Here is a 21,627-nt window from a genome sequence, read left to right as displayed (position 1 = left end):
AGGGTAGACGGAGGAAGAGATTTATGATAAATATAGGCTGAATGCTTCCACAATCTTAGATCTCATTGCTGAGTTAGACCCTATACTGCAGCGTCAGAATCGCAGGACACATGCCATCCCCTCCCATGTGCAGGTCCTGTGTTCTCTGCATCTCCTAGCTTCAGGGAGCTTCCAGGGATTAATTGATGCAGCTGGATGTGTCTCTCAAAGTGCCCTATCACGCTTTTTTAACTCTTTCCTAAATGCCATGTTGCAGAGGATACACCATCACATTAGGTTCCCCACAACACCACAGGAATTGCAGAAAACTAAATTAGATTTTTATCAGGTTGCACAATTTCCACATATCACTGGTTGCATTGATGGGATGCATGTACCCATATGTATCCCCTCAGTGAAAGAGTATATCCACGAAACTGGAAATCTTACCATTCATTGAACATTCAAGTAATCTGCAATTCAAAAACAACAGACATAGTGGCTAGTTACCCTGGCAGTGCACATGACTCCTACATCTTCTGGCATAGTGGCATACACAGATGTCTACTTGCGGGTGTATTTGGAGAAGGATATTTGCCGGGTAAACAGATGTAATAAGGTTTTGCACACCTGTCCATAATGCTGTCCATAATTTATTTTTCACATCCTGTAGGTGATAGCGCATATGCTGTGAGGACTTTCATCCTCACTTCATATCTGAATCTTTCTACACAAAGGGAGCAACGATACAATGAGGCTCACAACTCAAAACGCAATGTGATTGAGAGGACATTTGGTGTACTTAAATCAAGATTTTGCGTCCTCCACAAAACCAGTGGTGCTTTACAGTATGGGCCGGAGACTTGCTGTAAAATTGTCGCCACATGTGCAATGTTGCACAACATAGCCACTAATAGGGGCATTCCTCTGGAAGACTCTGATAGCGAGATAGAACTAGAAATACAGCCAAGATAACCACCCCAAGTGGCATGAGGTCCAAATGCAGCAGAGGGGAGATGGAGACAGGCAGAAATCCTGTAACTTTACTTTTAAGGTGGGTAATAAAAAAACAACTCAGTATATGCTGAAAGGTTTATTGTGAGAATTGTGTGGTTGTGTTAATGCACACATACCATGTGCAGACAAGTGCAGTGTGGGTACAGACAATTAAATGTCATTGCCATGGCATTGAAACTTCAGTGTCAACTAGCTACACAATTCTGGTTACCGCACCAGAATTGTGCCTGTCCAAATGTCTATATCTTCCTGCCACACACTCCTATGGCCCTTTCAGTAGGCTCAGCTACATCTGTCAGTGAGCCTTCTGTGCCGGCGTGACTCCTGGTAGTGCACCTCCTGGTATGTGCCACAGGTTGCAGTAGGCTGCTGAGGATGGAGGCCTCCTCACTGTCCCCCCCTGCATGCATGAGGTTTCTACTAGCTGCTGCAGTCTGGAGCCCTTCCACTCCAGTGGTAACCTGGATGAGGCCCCGGGCCACATCCCTGCAGCAGTGGCTCATATCCACCTGCATGCTGAGCTGTAGTAGTACTTAGCCTATTTATTGCCCTGGTGTAACTGTGCATGCGCCTCATTGAATTGTGATGCCTCCTGACATGTGTGACATGCTCAGGTTGGGTGACCCTGGTATATCTTGAATGGCTGTTGCAACACTGTATAGTTGTTCGGTGCTAGCCCTGTGCCCTTCAACTACGGCATTTGTTAGCTCTTTCAGGCAGTTATGCATTCCCCATGTGTGTTGCCATTGTCCCCAGTTGACCCTGCATAATCCACATATTCTTTCCTTGCAGGTGCTGGACCTACATCATCTTGGCCTGAAGCACACTGCAGACAGGTGCACCATTGTCCTCTGCAGATGTCAGGATTGCCCTAGGCCTTCGCCTGCGGAACTGCATGGAACGGTGCCGCATTGTTACCTCTGGTGGTGGTGTATGGGCAGGCTGCTGTGTGGGACCTCCTGTTTGGCTGTCCTCATCACTCTCCATATCAGGTAGTGGTTGGACTATTCTCCTGCGGCGAGTGGGAGCAGGTATGGGTGAGGATGCAGGCAGTTCTGGTCCCTCACAAGGCTGTTCCATTGGTCCCTCTGATTGGTGGTTGTCAGCCACGTTACTGTCATGTGTTGCATCTGTGATTTAAAACAGTGCAAGTTCATTTACTTTTTATTTGCACGTTTATAACATAGCACATGCAAATGTGTAATAAATGTACTTATGTAATGTACAAAGTCTACTGTTGTCACTTCCTTGCTGTACTCTGCTGCTGTCAAGCTGTGTTTGTCCCCCCTTGCCTTGCCCTTACATTTGTCTACATACAACTCCCACAATGCATTTGGGTATTGCAAATAAAAAGTGGACTGGACTCAGGTGTGCTACACTATGCAGAGTATGCATTTGGGGCTATTTTAGCTACATTTGACATTGAAATATGTTTAGCTGGGTTCTTACCTTGGGATGTACCCGCATGTTCAGAGATGTCAATCTGTGTAATCCCGGCAACTGCCTCTGGCTGCAGAGTGGATTCCAACATGACCTCCAGTGGGGTGTTTGCTCGTTCAGTAGATAGTCCCCCTCCAGTTTTTTTTTGCAGTGGTTAGCCTTTCAGCCACCCACTCTTTAGCTCGGCTGCGCAGGTTGTACCATCTTTTGCGCAAGTCAGGGATTGCATGCTGTGTTACCCCCACAACATTGACTTTAGCTGGTATTCCCAGACAAATCTTTCTTTTGACAGTCTCTGTAACCTGCAGTGATAGTTTCCCAAATAGCCGGTCATGGTTCAACACCACTTCCTCTGTGAGGATTTCAAGTTCCTTTTCTCTGAATTTTATCTTTCTCTTCCTGCCTTCTCCTTTATTTTTCTCATTTTCTGTGGCCATGCTGTTGTTTTGCCACAGCTTCTGCTCCAAACACAGTTTCGCAAAGCTAAGCTCCACCAGTCTTCCTCCTCCTCAGACTCTCCCTCTGTACAGGCGTGTGCATTCAGTGAATCACTTCCTGGTTGTGATGGCATCTCAATGTAGCAATATGGGTAAATCGCAATTAGCGATTTTGTAATTGTGAATTCCCTATAACAGGTCCGTTAAACAGGTAATCGCTATTGAAGATAGCGAATTTAACCAAATCGTGATATTTTACCGTTTTTATTAATGCATTGAGTTTTGTGATTCCGTAATAGCGATTTCTTAATAATTGCTATTAAGGAATTGCTAAATCACTTTCTGATGCATGTGGGCCTTAGTTACGATCTTGCTTAACCGCGCAAGAAATACTTCAAAAATGTTACCCATTTATTGCCAATGAGGCATTGTCACAAGACAGAACTGTGCCTCTCCAAAGATAATTATGAGGGGTGAGGCGTCCTCTGCGCCCCTGTCAGTTGCGCAGCTCGAAGCGCCATCATGGCTGTATTTTCTTGAATCAATTTTCATCATCTTAATCATAGTTAACCATTTTCTTAAAAGTTCTTTCCATAATTCTATTCACTTTTCAAAACCACACGTGGATTTGTTTGCCATTTTCCAAACTTCATATGTTCCAATCATGATCATCCGGACCTCATTTACAGTGACCCCTGAACAAGGGCACATAGATGCCCGAAATGCATTTGGTTTTTTAATAAAAACACTGCTTTGGATGAAAAGTTGCATTAGTCGTGTTCCTTTTTGAGGTCCGGATGGTCACGATTGGAACATATGAAGTTTTTAGGAATTATATCTCTGCTTCTGTTATAGAAGATTCCAGGAATGAGGATAGGTTTATTTTTCATCCCCCTGAAGAAAGTGATATCCTAACACTTATGAAAGCAGTCAAGTATGGGTCACCCTTTGATCCGATCCCCCCAAAATGTTTATTGCGAGGGAAAGAAGTAATTGCACAGTTCTCACCAAACTTTTGAACATGTCCTTTAGCTCGGGGCAGGTTCCTAGCAATTGGAAACATGCTGAGGTGGTACCGCTGCTAAAGAAACCTTCTCTAGACCTTGCTCTTTCAAAAAACTTGAGACCTATATCCTTGCTGCCCTATGTTGCTAAAATCGCAGAGAAACATTTAAATACCCAATTGTCTATGTTTCTCCATGAAACCCAGTCTGGCTTCAGGCCGCTTCACAATACTGAGTTGGCCTTCTTCTTGCCTCGGAGGCCCTGAAAACCACAGCCAATGAGGGAAGAACTACTGCACTGATCCTTCTGGATCTGAGTGCTGCGTTTGACACGGTCTCCCACTGCCTTCTGATGGAACAGCTGGGTGAGGCCGGGGTCAGTGGTGGGACATGGGAGTGGATTAAACATTTTCTGCAGAACAGATCCTTCCAGGTTCTACAACATCCTTTTAAATCCTGAGTTTGTCCTCTGTCTCATCAAGGGGGGCCTCAGGGTTCGGCCTTTATCCCTACCCTATTTAATATATACATGCGCCCCTGGCAGATATTGTGTTGACACATGGGTTAAAACTGGTGTCATGTGCCGATGACACTCAGTTGATTGTTACCCTGATGCAAAAGGGGTTAGTAACGGGATATGATTTCAGGGTCTTCTTGGGTGAGCTTGCTAACTGAATGAAGCTCAGCTCCCTACAGCTGAATGCCGGAAAGACGGAGGTGATGGTAGTTGGCAAGCAGCCCTCTTTATGGTCACATTTGTAGTGGTCGGAGGAGTTGGGACCTACTCAGACCCCTAAGGCCATGGTCAAGAATCTGAGAGTATGGTTTGATGACACCCTATCCTATTCAGAGCAGATATCAGCTTTGGCTGGAGCCTGCTTTGGCATTCTTAAAATGCTGCGAAAAATCCTGGACTTACTCCCACTAGACGCCACACCAACAATTGTACAGGCCCTTGTTACGTTCCGCCTAGATTATTGTAACAACCTTTACTTAGGGGTTACCACAAGAAATCTGAACATCTTGCAAAAGGTTCAGAACACTGCAGCTTGGCTAATTCTGAATATCCCTATGCGGACCTCGGTTGGGGAAGCCTTGAGGGAATTACATAGGCTCCCTATACAGGCTAGAGTCACCTTTAAGGCCTTGTGTTTTGGCCACAGGATCCTCAATGAGAAAGGAACAAAATTTCTGCACCTTCTCTCAACGGATATAGACCTGCTCGTAACCTGAGGTCTTTGGGCACGGCGAGCATGATTGTGCCTAAGGTGGAAAGGTACGGGTTGGAGGGAGCTCCTTCGGCTTCCTTGCGGCGAAGGCCTGGAATGACCTACCAGCTGATCTAAGGACATGCCCATCGGAGATTCTGTTCTGGAAAAAACTAAAAGCCTGGCTTTTCAAGCACCCCCCGGGGGCCGAAAGTAGGCCTTCTTTACTTGTTCTTATTTGGCCTTTGGCTAGAGGGAGGGAGGGAGGTCTAGGCCAGTTGCCGTGGTTTTGATGGTCTTGGAGCGTGGGACACTCTATTGGAGTAACCAGGCGCTCTATAAGCTGAATAATAATAATAATAACAATGTTGAATAGTAGCGCATCTGCTGTTCCGCATGGTTAAAAGCCATGTAAACAAGCATTTGCAATGCAATCGGTCTCGCTTTTGGGACCTCATATGTATTTAGTTATGCAGCACATTAGCCTGGGTGCTGAAACATCTACTGTTCTTTAACATGGAGTGAAAGTAAACACCAAACTGCATGACATGGCAGGTATGGGAACACATGGAGAGAAATATTGCCTTTCAGCTGGAAATGGTATAGTCCAAAGCTCTGTTTTTATTATAAAATCAGGACCTACGGCGGCCATATCCCTGAAAATACAAGATTTGAAAAAAATATTATTTTCTACTGGTGCTTGTGGAAGACAATTTCTATGGACTGCAATCTAGAGAAGGCTAACGTGATTCTGGTATTTCAATTGCCTCTGCTGGTCCTGTTCTACCAAGAAAGTTGAATAGAGGCAGTTGCCAGAAAAATTAAAAAAGGAAAGCCCCTCAGCAGAAAGCAATTCTGGTATTTTACTGACCTCTACTCATCATTTTCTATCAAGAAAGTTAAATAGGAGCAATTGAACATGCAGAAATCTATTCTGGTATTTTACTGACCTCTACTGATCATTTTCTATTAAGACAGTTAAGTAGAGGCAGTTGAACAGAAAAGAAAGTCCTTAAGCAGAAGCAGACAAGTCCTAGGGCTCATCTCCATAGCCCACAAAGTACATACACATATAAGCATATATTAAAGTATATACAAGACGTCTCGAATGCTCAACCTAAAAAGCATAACCTTTTCATAAGTCTTCCTCACCACATGCTTTACATAGTGCACTTCACCTCCCCAACACGACCTCCAAACAATTTAGGGCCAGATGTAGGTAACTTTCATTTAGCGAGCCCTTAATAGTGATTATTACCGAATCGCTATTAAGGACTCGCTAAATGGAATGTAGGTAGTAATCGCTAAGATATTAGCGATTCCTTAACATTCCTTAATAACGAATCGGTAATTCCAATTCGTTATTAAGGAATACCTAGCCATTCATTCCTATGGGCTTGGAGGCCCATAGGAATGAATGGGAAGAGATTCACTACTAGCGATTGGGTATTAACGAATCGTTAATAGTGGGAGGTATTTCAAGGGTGCTAAAATGTGCATGTGTGCACATGTGGTGCACATACATGCCCTAAGGGCATGAATGTGTGCCACATGGCACATTAAAAAAGGCAAAAACTTGTTTTTTGTAAGGAAATTGCTACTTACCACCAACTTGAAGTTAGTGGTAAATAGCGATTCCTTAAGGCTGAGGTGCACTGTTTTTGGTGCTACGTACATTTCATTTAAGGAATCGGTATTTTCAATTCCTTATATGCAAGAGCAAAATAAGGAATCGCTATTTTGCGATTCCTTATTTTGCATGTAGGTTTAAAGTCACCTACATCGCACATGGCTAAATACCGGTCTGTAACGAATTTCAGTGTTAGTGACTGGTATTTAGCCACCTATATATGGCCCCTAATGCTCTAGCCCTCCCATCCCTCCCAAACATGGCTGAACTCCTTCACCCCTGACCCATACAAGAGGAAGCACATGACCCACCCCACTTCCTGTATTTTTGGTTATGCTCCGCAGACTCTCCGAGAGCAAGTTTTCAGGTAAATGGGGCAAGGTCATCTCATAGCCCGCCCTGACACCTGGGGTGGAGGCCCTGTTAAGCGGGCTCATTATTCATGCCTTTTTTCTGTCAATGCGATGCCGTGGGCTTCATTACATCTGTACCCATTGGCGAACCATCCCCTGTCCCATTGGTCCCCTTATTCTGCCACTTACTCAGATTAGGACACCCTGGGTTGGTGGATAGAAGAGTCCAATCTTTCTTTTCAGGTGTCCTCCTCCTAGGTGATGACGATGAATAACAGCCCATTGGCAGGGGGTGATGTTGGATTCCTGGTATGTGCAGGGTCTCTGGGATCACCTGCAGGCTGGTTGTTCGTCCAACATCCGGGAACTGAAGGCAGTTCAGATTGCTTGTCTAGAGTTTGGATTGACCCTCTGGGGGCATCATGTTCTGGTCTGGATGGAAAATCAGTCTGTAATGGACTATCTCAATCACCAGAGGGGCTGCAGGGTTTGGTCCTTGTGGCTCCTGGTTCAGGAGAGTCTGACCTGGGTGAAGAGCACTGTGTTGTCTCTGCAAGCGGTGTATCTCCCGGGGAGAGAGAATTGTGTGCCAGGACGCCTGAGAAGGGTCCCCCCCCATGAGTTTCATTTCTCTGTTGACAAAGGTGTTCCGTATGTTGCAGATGAAATTTGGGTTTTCAATGGTGGACTTGTTTGTGGCCAGGGACAATGCTCTGCTGCCCCGCTTCTGCACAATTACTCCCTGTCCTGGGGTGTGGCGAGTGAATGCAATATCATTCAGGTGGACGGACACCCTGTTTTATGCATTTCCTTTGATTCCTTTGATTGCCAGGGTTCTGTACAAGATCCTCCTGGAGAGGGAGTTTGTTCTGCTGATTGTGCGCAGGTGGGTTCACCGGACTCGATATCCGCTTCTGAGGGAGCTTAAGGTTCAGGAGTGTTGGGCGATTCCTGACCATCCATATCCTCTGAGGTGTTTGCGTCTTTCTGCAGAGGTTCTGTGACATCTCCACCTTCAGGCCTGACTCTTGAGAGGGTGAGCCTCTTCTCCTGTGCCTGCTCTGTGGAACTGGTGAACATGTTTCAGGGTTTCAGACATACAGCGACTGTTCAGCCATGCCCGGCATTGGGGGTCCTTTTCTAGGTGGTGTCTCTAAGGGACTGGACTCTTGTTTGGTGGATCCAGTAAGGATACTCAATTTTCTGTTGGATGGTTTTGCATTGTGCCTGACTCCATATATGCTTCGGGCACTGTACTGTAGGTGACTTTGCAGGCTTTGTGTGGTCCTTATTTGGATGAGTTGGATCCCTTGGTTGGTGATTTGTCCTGCTCCATCCTAGGGTCTCACGTTGGTGTTGCATGCTCTTCAGGAGGCTCATTTTGAGCACTTGGTGTCAGTGGACATGAAGTTCTTGGCCATGAATGTTGTGTTTTTAGTGGCCATTGTGTCTGCTGGTTGAATTGGAGACTTGGGGTCGTTTTTGCGGTCCCCTTGTCTCTTGCTGGTTTGGGTTGTCCTGCGCCCAGATCCTATGTTCTTGTCCATGGTCACCTTCATTGCTGATCATTTCAGGGAGGTTGTTCTGTCTGCCTTCTCTCTGGTGCCTGGGTTTGGGGTGGATGCTGGTCTCCCACTCTTGGATGTCAGGAGGGCGGTGTTGGTGTATCTGGAGCAGACTATGGCGTTTTGCAAGTATGGTAATCTGTTTGTCACTTTTGTCCCGGTGAGGTCGGTCATAAGCCTTCCCTTCCACCTTGAATAGGTGGATTAAGCAGATGAGCCTTCTGGCCCATGGGTTCCAATGGTTGGAGGTTTCTGCCTGGATTCAGGGGAGGTCAACCTGGGAAATATCTGTCTCCTGGGCTTCTTTCAAGGGTGTCTCGATTGAAGATATTTGTTAGGCAGCGATGTGGCCTCTCCCCGCAAGTTCATGGACTGCTATTGGGTGGTGTTGAGTGGTCTAGCTGCTCGGGGTTTTGCTGAAGCCATTCTTCAGGTTGGCTGTGCCTGTGCTTGATTACCACCCACCTTGGTGTTTGGATTAAACTTTGTTTTTGCCTCGCACTTTGGTCTATGGTTTTCTTTTTGGTGACCATGAAGCTGCGTTGGGTTTATCATATGGTCACTACATAAAGCATATGGTGAAGAACATTTATGTGGAGGTAATGCCCCAATTACTTTCCGGTAATCTTCATTACTCTGAGTATAGTCTTCCTTGCCACATGAGTTACCATCCCTCCCTTCTCTGTTTGACTATCGGCTTCATGTTGTTGGGTGCTGTGGGCAGGTAGTTGAACAGAAAGTGGGTGGGTCATGACTCCTCTTTTATTGGTCACTGGTGAAGGAGGTTGACCATGTTAGGGAGGTATGGGGGACTAGAGCACTAAATTGCTTGGAGAGTTCTGTTGGGGAGCTGAAGCTCACTATGTAAAGCATGTGGCGGGCAAGACTATATTCAGAGTAATGAATATTACCGGTAAGTAACCAGGGCATGACGCTTGATCCTGGGTGTAACAGAACTAGCTTGACAGCAGGACGAGCATTATGCAAATGTGTAAGAGAGAGCTGCTGCTCGGCAAGAACGATATGGGGCTCGGCGAGAGACCATTCTATACACTCCATGCTCACCTCACTCCAGGTCAGCTATTTGTTTATCACAACACTTACCTTTTAGTTTACGGAGGATTAAGCCAAACTACATTGTATTTTCTCACAGTGAAACAATCAATCAATCAGGAGTTTGTTAAAGCGTGACTACTCACCCGTGAGGGTCTCAAGGCGCTAGGGGTGGGGGGGAGGGAGGGTGCAGGTTCCATTCCATCAAGGAAGGGGTCTGTAGAAGAGCCAGGTTTTGAGGTTTCTTGCGAAGATGGGGAGCGATGTTGTCTGTCTGAGGTGGAGCGGAAGGGCGTTCACTGCTTTGGCCGCGAGGAAGGAGAAGGAGCGGCCTCCAGATCTGGTCTTTCTGGTGCGAGGGACCACGGCTTAGGAAAGCTGGGCTGATCGTAGGGTCCTTTGGTGTGCGTGGAATTTGAGTCGGCTGTTCAGGTATCCATCAACAATCCTTTAGTGCTGTCTGGAGTTTGTACTCCTTGGGGTATATTTACAAGCCCCTATTGACACTGCAACGTCCCTTTTAGTGACGTTGAGGTGGCGATAGGGGCTTCGCCTTATTTATAAGGCAGCGTTAAGTCACTTAAGTGGCTTAACGCTGCCTTGTAAATAAGGCACCGTTTCACGCTATACTTGGAGTGAAAGGTGAGGGCAATGTGTGTTGTGGTGTGCGTTCCACCACTACACCCATTGATTTTGACGCTGCCCCCTATTAACAATGGTAGTGAAAATAGGAGGCAGCCCCAAAATTAAGACCAGGGAAATCCTGATCTTCAACAGGCGAAACGAGGAGAAATGCTTTATATCTCCTCATTTTTGCTGTTTCCTTGTGTGCTGCTTTGTGCAGCACATATAGAAACAGAAAAACACCATTGATTGTTTATATGCAGGAAGGTGGTAGCCTCTTTCTTCAATGCCAAACAATGAAATTAAAAGCTAGGCAACACTAGCAAGCCCCCAATGATACATCGTTTGCACCGAGCTACTCAATCTCGGTGCTCATCTTTTACAGACATTCTTTTCATTTGCTTTAGTCCAAATTATTTATTTCACCGGAACTAGACTACAACCCCCATAATGTTCTGCTTTTAGTGTAATGAAAATGCTGGGCTGGAATTTAAAGGCACAAAGATGTATGGTAACTGTTTCACAGAGAGCCAGCGGCTTTCTCAGGTTTTTAATTAAACTGTTTTCAAGGGACCTATAATGCATTCATTTCATTAAAGGAAATTCAAGCAAATACACTTAGCTCAATAGAGTGTTTACATCGGCAGCTAAAGCCTGGGGGTGACCAATAAGAAGAAGAAAACTTTCGCTTCGATTCTGTGGAGAAATTATTTCACAGAGGACTTTGGAGGAAAGGCATGACATGAAGGCTGTAACAGGCAATGAAAACAAGTAGTAGCTGTAGGTGTGAGCGTGTGAATAACTAGGTGCGTAATAATGTTTGTAATTGCAAATTCGTTACAACACGATCATGCCTATTTTAAAATGCATCCCAGAGTGGAAAATATTCAGCAGGAAAGCAAAATATTTGTTTCGCAGTTTTATAGAGAGCAAACTCGACCTGAAGGTATTGGAGTTCTGTACACGAGCACCAGTTGCATTATGGATGGACACATTAATTTTTAGGTACTTAGAGGCATATTAGCAAGAACCTCGTTAAAATTATCGCTGTTTTAGCGGCGTGCAGATGTCCTGCACATCTAACCTGGGCTTCTATTGGAATTCTATAACACATATTAGCAAGTCCATTATTGCTGTTTTAGCTGCAGTTTACTGCAGCTAAAACAGCGATAATTGTAATGAGGTTCATGCTACTATGCCCCTGAGAGATTAAGTAATTTGCTCAAAGTCACAGGATGTTGAGCTTCCCACTGAGACTCGAACCCGCTTTCAAAGCTTCAGAGTCTGCTCCTCAAGCAGTTCCACAATACATGTAGTGATTCAAAACAAAGACCAAATAAAATTCATTAAATCTGGTCTGGTACATTTATTTATACCTTTATAAGTAAAAGGTATAAATAAATGTACCAGACCAGATTTAATGAATTTTATTTGGTCTTTGTTTTGAATCACTACATGTATTGTGAGAAGGGGGCACTTTCTATGTATGTTACTGATTAACTGGTCCAGCCTTCCCTCAGCCCCGTAGGACCTAACTCCGTTTGTGTGCAACCTCAAGCAGTTCCAGCACATCCTTACCCAGTGCTTATAAAAGGAAGCATAGGGAAACAGTAAAGAGGAAAGCTTTTAACAAGGTGGGCTTGGGGGGCAGCCGAGCCCGCAAGGTCTGCCGCCCTAGCAGTTTGGGAGGGGGAGAGGGACGGCCGGCACCGGCCAATTTTTGGTTAATTATTTTGGGCTCTGGGGGAAATAGCCCAAATGCAGCCCAAGGCAGTTTATAGCCCAAAGGCTATGAGGTTTTCATCCTCCCTCTCCAAGCCACTATTTTAGGTTTGGTGACCTGGTGGCTGGGAGGGTAGCTGTAGTCAGTTTTTGCCCGCCCGCCCACCCTTAAGTTTGGAGGTTTTGTTAGGGGCGCGTTTCTGGGCAGTTTTTTTTATAGTGAGCTTTTTTTGTTGGGAACAGGTGCTTAGGGTTACGATGCTTGTTTGTTATGCTGTCGCTTGAAACAGGTGCTGCGGGGTTGTTCTAAAGCTGAGGGATGAGCCCTGGGGGATGCCGCAGATGATGTCGGTGGCTTCGGATCGGAAGGGTGGGAGACGGACGCTCTAAGTTCTGCCGGAGATGAAGGACGTGGTCCAGTCAAGAGCCTTCTTTTGGATTCCGGCTTCCAGGAGGCGTGTCTTTAGAGTGCGATGGCAGACCATGTCTAAGGCGGCTGACAGGTCCAGGAGGATGTTTTGCCGTTGTCTAGTTGGCGCCTGATGTCGTATGTGGCTGCAATGAGGGCTGTCTCGGTGCTGTGGTTTTGTCTGAATCCGGACTGGGAGGGTCCAAGATGTTGTTGTCTTCCAGCTGGCAGGCCAATTGCATGTTGCATTTTCTCGATGACCTTTGCCGGGAACGGGAGCAGGGAGATGGGCCGGAAGTTCTTGAGGTCCATGGGGTCAGCTTTGGGCTTCTTGACGAGGGCGTTGATTTTGGCGTGCTTCCAGCTTTCCCGGAATGTCGCTGTTTCGAAGGAGATGTTGATGACCTTCCTTAGTTGGGGTGCGATGGCTGCATCTGTTTTGTTGAATACGTGGTGTGGGCACGGGTCAGACGGAGATCCTGAGTGGATGGCGTGTCTTGTCGTCGTTGACGTTGGACCCCGAGGTCAGCGGTTGGCGCTGGTGGTGTTCACAGAGGAGGTGGCGTCCGGCGCAGTTGGGGCGGCCGTGGTGTTGAAGCTGTCGTGGATGTCAGCGATCTTGTGGTGGAATAAGATGGCTAGTGAGTCGCACAGTTCTTGTGAGAGCGGGATGTTGTTGGCGTTGGCGCTGGGGTTGGAGAGTTCCTTTACGATGCTGAAGAGCTCTTTGCTGTTGTGTGCGCTGTTATACAAGCGGTCTTTGAAGGAGAATCTCTTGGCTAATCTGATGAGGTGGTGGTGTCTGCGGGTGGTGTCCTTGTGGGCTGCGTGGTTGTCCGGTGTGCGTTCGTGGAGCCATGTCTTCTCCAATTTCCGGCATGCACGTTTGGAGGTCTGGAGCTCGTCGGTTAACCAGGTGGCTCTCTTGTTGGCATGGCTGTTGGAGGGTTTCTTAAGCGGGGCGAGGGTGTTGGCGCAGTCGTCGATCCACTGTCTGAGGTTTCGGGCTGCGGCGTCTGGGTTGGTGAGTCGGGGTGGGTTTTTGGCGAGGGAGGTGATCAGCTAGTCTTCGTTGACTTTGCTCCAGCACCGCGAGGCAGCTGAGTGCAGTGGTGCGTGGTTGGTTTCTTGTAGGTGAAATGGATGCAACGGTGGTCGGCCCAGTGGAGTTCGGTGGTGTGGTCGAAGGTGATGTGGGAGCCTGTGGAGAAGATGTGATCCAGCGTGTGGCCGGCGGCATGGGTGGGTGCGGTGACGAGTTGTCTGAGGCCGAGGTTGGCGAGGTTGTCGATCAGGGTGGCGGAGTTGGCGTTGTTGTTGTTCTCGAGGTGGAAGTTCAGGTCCCTGAGGTGGATGTAGTCCGTGGAGGCGAGTGCATGGGTGCTGGTGAGGTCGGCGATGGAGTCGCTGAACTGAGCCCGGAGTCCGGGGGGTCTGTAGATGAGTGTTCCTCTGAGGGTGGTGTTGGGGTCGGTGTGGATCTGGGAGTGCAAGTGTTCGGCGGTGTTGAGGGTGTCGTCTGCGTGGGTGGTGACCTTGGGGGTGGACTTGTGGATGATGGCTATTCCTCCTCCGATTCCGTTTGGTGCGATCCCTGTGGGTGATCTTGTAGCCGTCCGAGGTGGCTATGGCGATGTCGGGCGCCGAGGAGTCGTTCCACAATGTCTCGGTCAGGAAGGCCACGTCTGGGGTAGAGGTGTCGAGCAGATCCCAGAGCTCGACGGCGTGTTTGCGTGCGGAGCGGGTGTTGAGGAGTATGCAGTGGAGGTGGTTGGGTCCAGTCCTTGGAGGTTTGGTGGTTCTGTCGCAGGTGAAGCTGCAGGTGTGGCAGGAGAAGGGTCCGTGGGTCCGTTTCGGGGCGGCCTGGGAACAGGTGTGTTTTCGGCCAGCGTTGAGTGCGTGGAGGGTGCTGGCATTGTACTGGATAAGTTTACATAGAGGTTAGGTAGCTACAGTTGCAGAAGGACAGATAGGGTTGTAGGTTCTATTAGAGGGTAGGAGTTTGGAACTGCAATACGGTGGAATCGGATTGTTATGGAATGTAATGTAATGTTATGTTGTCCGCAAGGTGGGGAATTTTTATGTGGGGATCGTAGGGGTGGGGGTGGGAAGAATGGAGGAGCAGTTATTGATGTATAGTGAGGTTTTAGTTTGTAAGGCAATGGCCTAGGTTGGACTTTGTGATATGTACCTGTTTTCAATAAAGCGGCCTTTTTCACACACAAAAATGGGTCTCTTTGTTGGCTGACCCCCTCTCTCCCAAACTAGAAGGCAAGCTTTTTAACTGCACACACTTATAACAAAGGCTTGGTCCAGTGAAAATAAATACGGGTGTGGCAAGCAGCAAATATTGCATGTATGAAAGAAGCCAGGAAAAGAGAGAGCTGGGCTCAGAGAAGTGCATACGGTACAGAGAGCAACACGGTTGAGAGAAGGGAGGCAAATATGATGGTCAACTGTAGCATTTCACGTTGTGGTGCAGAGAAGCACACATTGCTTTAGTGCGATTCAGAGAGTGGGGAAGAGAGCAACCTATACAAAGGACTTCAAAAGACAAGCATTTTCATGGAGTGCTTCACAAAGACGGACAAAGTAAAACGATTTAGCAAATAGGGAAGACAAGTTAAACATGAGCACCAGTGTGAGGTGTTGAAAGACAAACAAAAAGTAGCACCTAAAACCGGAGCAGTGGCCAAACACTTTTCGTCCTTCTTGTGTGTGTCTTTTGCTTTCTTGCTCTAAGTGCACTGGGTATGCCCAAATGAGGGACACAGGCTCACTGTGCCACTGGATTCAAGCTAGTCTGGCAGATGAGGGGTGATACCTCAAAACCCATTCGAAGATGCTTGTTTCTCATCCAGTAAGGCCCTGGCTTGGCAGTTCGGGCTGTACTGTTTCCATGAGGAGCAGTGTCAAGACTGATTTGCATATGGATGGGTCTAAACTGGGGTGGCATGGTGAGTTAAAGCAGATCTCTTGACAGGGGTGAAAGTTTGATTTGTTCTGCATTCCAGCCATCATTTCTGTGTCTTTTGGTTTTGGTTTCTCACCCTTAGTGCACTGGGCATGCCCAGACGTGTGGCCCAGGTTCACTATGCTATTGGATTTAAGCTAGCTAGCCTGGCTGATGAGGGGTGATCAAGGATGCTTATTTTTGGTTCAATAAGGGCCTGGCTTGGCAGTTTGCACTGTACTGTTCTCATGAGGAGCTGGGTCAAGGCTGATCTACATCTGGTTGGGTCTAAACAGAGGTGGCATGTGAGCAAAAGAATGATGACTTTAACAAAGATCTCTTGACTGGGGATGAATGTTTGATTTTTTCCGCATTCCATCCATCAGTTGAGTGTCTTTTGCTTTCTCACCCTAAGTGCACTGGGTATGCCCAGACATGGGTCCCGGGATCACTGTGCCAAATGATTCCATCTGGCCTGGCTTTTGAAGGGTGATACAGTGAAACCAGTTCCAGGATGCTTGTTTGTGGTACAGGGAGGACCTGGCTTGTCAGTTCAGGCTGGACTGTTCATATGATGAGCTGGGTCAAGACTGATTTGCATATGACTGGGTCTAAACTGGGGTGGCACAGTGAGCAAAAGTAAGATGGATTTAACCCAGATATTTTGACTTGGGGTGAATGTTTGATTTATTCGGCATTCCGTCCCGCATTTGTGTGTTTTTTGCAAACACAGGAAGAGGCATGGCGCATTCATGCTATGGATAAATGGGAGCACAGTATACAACAACAATAAAGGAGCGAACAAATGATAAGCATATGGGAGAAGCGAAGCCCACAGATTGAAAACAACTTGTCTATTTGAGACAGTACATGCGCTGTCTAAAAATACCTAATATTTGCTACATGTTGGTAGTGTGCCACAGTGTAGCATGTGCATTCCACGTCATTTATTTACTCTTTAAAGAGTTCCTCATTTTCTTGGTAGCACTAAATTCCTGACACAGGTATTGCTTTAAAGCATTCAGTAAAATGTATAAGAAGAGATAGCATTCATTTTCAGGGTCAAGACTGGCTAGGTTGTACATGCATATCTTGCTTTTGGAGGTGGTTGTACTGGCACTTTTTTTAGGTATGTAATGCCTGCTTATTATATTCTGGTGGGGTAGAGAAGGGTGAGGGTATGGTCAGGTATACTATTTTGTGGGTAAAAGGTAAGGGCATCCATTTTTCGTTAGACTGTATACACAAAGGTCTGGTGGCTCAAAGTCGAATTGTAATTTAGTCCAGGAATCTATGTTTGACCTTAATGTCGCATTTTCAAATCATGACAAGTCCATCCAGCCTTTTATCCTTCTGTGATGAATAAAATGAATATCATTGATTTGGGCAACATGTACCACCTGCTATTCACTGCCAAGATAAAAAGTACATTGGTTATGTTATGCACTTACTTTTCATTGCTCTATAGCGCCATTCATTTGGAAGGTCCAACCAACATTTTGCCACAATTTTACTCAAGAAATTATCATTTGCTTTTGTTGCTACCAAGCTAATTCTTCTATCAGTCCAACGCACACCAATGAAATCTTAAAGCAGGTTAGCATTACATAAGTGGTTTCTAATTTTCCCTGGCTCAAAATATGCTGGCTTGTCACTGGACAGTCATACAAAAAAAACCTCTATACTGTCACAGATACTTCACCATCAGGTTCACTATACCATGTTTTACCTTTCTCTGGCCCACACAGCATGTGCTTCCATCATGCTGCTATACAGCATGGCCTGCAGGCACCTTGATTCACTATCTCCTAATACCCTCTGCTCAGACATCCGTGGACTGACTAGGTAGCTCCACACCAGGGTTGTTGAACGTTTGTAGATCCTGTGCAAGTATCATGCACTATTCTTCCAAAGGGTTCATGGTTTGATACATATCATATATATCCGTACATAACAGAGGGGTGATGCTTTAGATCAGTGTTTCCTAAACAGTGGGTTGCGACTCACTAATGGGCCACTGAGCTGATTTTTGGTGCTTCATGAATGTTCAAGCAATAAATAAAGATGCCTTTAAACGCTTTATATATCCTGTCACATTTGCTGTGCTTCAAAAGCAGTAGTCAAATGTCAGGCTATGTCTTCTGACAAATTGCTGCTTTTTTTAACATGGGGATTGGTGTTTATAAACTCAACTCACTTTGTAGAGGGGGAAAGTACAGTAACGTGAATTATGTGACAATCTTTCTGGGGTACAGCGAATGTGAAATGAAAGGCTGTAGGGTGTCATTTTTTGTAACATAACAAACCGTAAATGGCTGTAAATGAAATGTACACATTCAGCAGTTTGGAGAGCAAACATTAACCCCTTAAGTGCGGGTAACGTTCAGCGGTCATCGCATGCACTACCTCGCTAGTGCTGCGCACGTCCGCTGAACGTTCCATTCCCGTTAGCGCAATCGAACGTCCGCACTGGGGCGGAATTTTTGGCGCGCTAAACGGGTTAAGCACCTTTTTGCAATTCTACATTGTGACCGAAACCAGGTAGGAATGAAGGGCTAATCACACACTGGATAGGGATGGGTGGACTTCTGGGTGCATGTGTGTGGAGTTCTGATATTGTTTCGGATTGGGAGAGTAACCTATCAGGGGACTGTTAGAAATGGGGTTCTATAGTTGGCAGAGGTAGGTACCTTTATCCAAATAAGGACCCTTGCTTCTAATCAGGGTAAGGGAGATATAAACTTTATATACCCCCTGCTCATCCCCTGGGTAGCTTGGCACGAGCAGACAGGCCTATTACAAAGGCAATGTGCAAAGTATTTGTACTCAAAACACACAGTATTACAGTGATAACACCACAAATGGAGACCACACCAGTTTAGAAAAATAAAGTATCTTTATCTAAACTCAACAAGACCAAAGATCCAACATTCAAGTTGTGGCAGGGAGTCCCAGGAGGACGAAGGAGAATACCCCGGGGGCGCCAAAGAACACAGCTTCCCGTCGGATCCAAGAACAATCAGGAAGGCTGGGCATGCCTGAATAAAAGACCAGGAAGACGCTGAGGAAAGGGAGAAGTTTGGGGAAGTCAGAAGTAGACGTGACAGCGCCCGAAGCAAGGAGGAGAACAAGATGGTAAGGGAGGTGGAGATGGAGAGTCTGAGTCGAGGGGACGATGGCAAGAAGATACCAGAGGCCGACGGAACCACCGAGCAACAAAGAGCGGAGGCGTTCTCTGTGGAAGGCCTGTTGGACGAGGCAGCCGTGACCCAGTCATCGGGTCAAGGCTTCAGGCAAGTCATTCTGGGAATTGGGCGGTGGCTGGGGAGTTGGCAAAGCACTCAAGAAGTCTTCACAGGCTTATAGAGGGAAGTGGGGAGAAGTGGGGAGCCAAGAACAGGGAAAGAGAGCGACACCCCGCCTTCCATTCTCCACTAAGTTGGCCTTGAGTTTGCAATCCCTTTGTGGGGTTTGCATTGTAAATAGCAGTTATACTTTCCTTTTCCTTTTTATTTTTGTTTATGTGCAACAGAGAAAGCCCGAAAGTATAACTAACAATGCCCAGGTAGGGTCATAGAGAGTACCCGGGGCTAGAAGGGACTTCTGAGGCAAGACACTCCTTAGGGCGTATAAGGCAGACATCCGGTCAGGGCAGACACCAGAAAGAGCAGAGAGTGATAAAACGAAGAGAACGGGTTGACAGGGAGGTACAAGCCAACCAGGGAACACTTACTGATCTTCTCTCTTTCTCTTCTTGTATGAGGGGACAACCACCGCGGGAGCAGAGAAGGACAAGAAGTAAAAGACCGTCATATGACCTCAGGAACGAGAATACCACGATGGGTCAAGAAATTCTATTCTCTGGGATCCCTCCCTTTACCGTTCTATACTGAGTAACCAATAAATACCTCTAGTATACCATAACACATGTCCATGGTCATTGGGCAGGTGGCACAAGTATTACTAAGATGACTTTAAAAAGGTTTTAAACAACTGGGTCTATAGAAAACTATGGATGTGTGATTTCTCTCAAAGTACCTGTAGTTGCAACAAAATTCACAAGGCCAAACAGCCGTAGAGATGGGAGGTGTCGAAAAACAAAGAGATGCGTCATTTCCTGAGACCTTGGGGATGTGATGCGACAGTTCTGCTGCAATCAGGAGAGCGATGCGTCGGGTCCAGTCTGTAGGGGGAAAGCAATGCGTTGATTCTGATGCGACTCCAATCCGTAGATGATGTGTCGGGAAAACTTGCCGCACATGAAAGGTGCATGGAAATCCAGGGTGCATCAATGATTGATGCGGCAGCGTCGGTTTCTTCAGCCGCGACCCCTGGATCCGTTGATTCTTGCAGCGGCGACAGGCGCTGCGTCAGTCTCAGCAGCGGTGCGGCAATGCGTGGAGATTATTATTGCACCGCGGTGCTGCATCGGAAACATTGCGGCAAGAAGAACGATTCATCGATTTTCTTGTAGTTGCGTTGCTTTTCCAGCTCCCAACAGCAGAAACAACCTCCAGATGCCCAAGACAGTCACAGGCACCTCCTGGCAGGTCAGAACTTTAGCAAGGGGGTCTTTGTGTCCCTGAGACTTCAACACAGGAGGCAAGCTCTTCTCAAGCCCTTGGAGATCTTCTTCAAGCAGGGGACACAGAACACAGCAACTCCTTCTCCTTTCCCTGGCAGAAACAGCTACTGAAGGTCAACCTCAGACACACAGTAAAGGGGCAGTACTTCTTTCTCCTCAGTTTCTCCAGCTCTTCTCCTTGGCAAAGGTTCCTCTTGATTTCAGAAGTAGTCTGGGGATTTAGTTTTTAGGGGTTTTAGGTCTAATACTTATACCATAAAATGTCTTTCTGCAAGGGTCTCTGAGCCCAGTCCAATCCAGCTCTGTCTTCACTGCTGCAGCATGACCACAGGGGGGTGGAGACTGCATTGTACAAGGGAAAAGGGACCTGTTCAGGTGCAAAGAAATCTCCTCCCACTACTCTAAATTCAGCCACGGTCTTTTTAGCTCAGCTCTGAGTCATCCATGAAGGGCCAGGCACGCCTCAACCCCCCAGTGGCTGTCTACAGTGAATGCACATCCTCAGCTTTTATCACTTCAAAACCAGTCAATACACAAACAGGCAAAGGCACACAGAATGGTTAAACAAGAAAATGCCTGCATTCTAAAAGTGCAAATTTCAAACACACAATTTAAAAACCATTTTTACTAAAAGATGTGTTATTAAATTCTGAGTTCAAAGAGCCTAAACTTAATTTCTCTATCTTGTTCGGATCACTGATATCGGCGATCAAAATATCGAGCTGACAGAATAACGCTGAGAAAATATCGACTACTAGAATATCGAATTCCTATTTACAAACAGGTAAGTACAAAAATAGTGAATCCTAAATATTGTCGTAAATAATATAGTTTGCTAAAATATTGCATTTTTTAAATCTCCTAAAATTAATGTAAAATAATGAAATAATAGCTATAATTAAGTAAAACATACATAAAAATACTTAAATAACCTTAACATTAATAAATAATAAATGTAAGTTAAACAAACATGCATTTGTATTTTTATTACATATATATTAACTTAATAATATTAAAAATAAATAATATTTTAATAATTAAATGTTAAAAACATATTTTTAAATATAATTACATATATAAATAAACCTATGATATAAATATAAAAAAAATTATATATGAGTTCAAACATTAAAATATATATTTTTTGCATTATTATATTTTGCACTACATTAAATATAACAATACTAAAATATTGGATAGCGTAAAAGATAACATTTCTATTTCCACTCCAACAAGTGGTACAGTAGGGAAAATGTTGGATAGTGGGTAAATAAAATTTAGTATTCCCACTCCAGCGAGTGCAACAGTAGGGAAAGCGTTGGATAGTGGGAGGGTAGAAATTACTATTCCCACTCCAGTGAGTGCAACAAAAAGGATAGCGTTGGATAGTGGGAGGGTAAAAATGACTATTCCCACTCCAGTGAGTGCAACAGTAGGGAAAGCGTTGGATAGCGGGAGGGTAAAAATGACTATTCCCACTCCAGTGAGTGCAACAGTAGGGAAAGCGTTGGATAGCGGGAGGGTAAAAATTACTATTCCCACTCCAGTGAGTGCAACAGTAGGGAAAGCGTTGGATAGCGGGAGGGTAAAAATTACTATTCCCACTCCGGAGTGCAACAGTAGGTAAAGCGCTGGATAGTGGGAGGGT

At 46.0% G+C, this 21,627-nt stretch overlaps 1 protein-coding gene and 1 long non-coding RNA gene across 2 annotated transcripts in view; one reads left to right on the top strand and one right to left on the bottom strand.

Moving 5' to 3' along the window:
• Positions 1–2,187, top strand: part of LOC147716923 (uncharacterized) — a 55,794-nt gene extending 53,607 nt beyond the window's left edge. Inside the window, exon 4 of the long non-coding RNA XR_015295789.1 lies at positions 1,789–2,187. This is a non-coding gene — a long non-coding RNA (uncharacterized LOC147716923). The remainder of the gene's footprint in view (positions 1–1,788) is intronic.
• The window catches only part of LOC147716922 (corticotropin-releasing hormone receptor 1), a 1,353,112-nt gene that overhangs the window by 984,919 nt on the left and 346,566 nt on the right, over positions 1–21,627 (bottom strand). The window lies entirely within an intron of this gene.

Source organism: Lissotriton vulgaris, chromosome 5, assembly GCF_964263255.1.
Source record: "Lissotriton vulgaris chromosome 5, aLisVul1.2, whole genome shotgun sequence".
Taxonomy (NCBI): Eukaryota; Metazoa; Chordata; class Amphibia; order Caudata; family Salamandridae; genus Lissotriton; species Lissotriton vulgaris.
The sequence above is the reverse complement of the archived record's forward strand: the minus strand, read 5'-3'. Positions and strand labels throughout refer to the sequence as shown.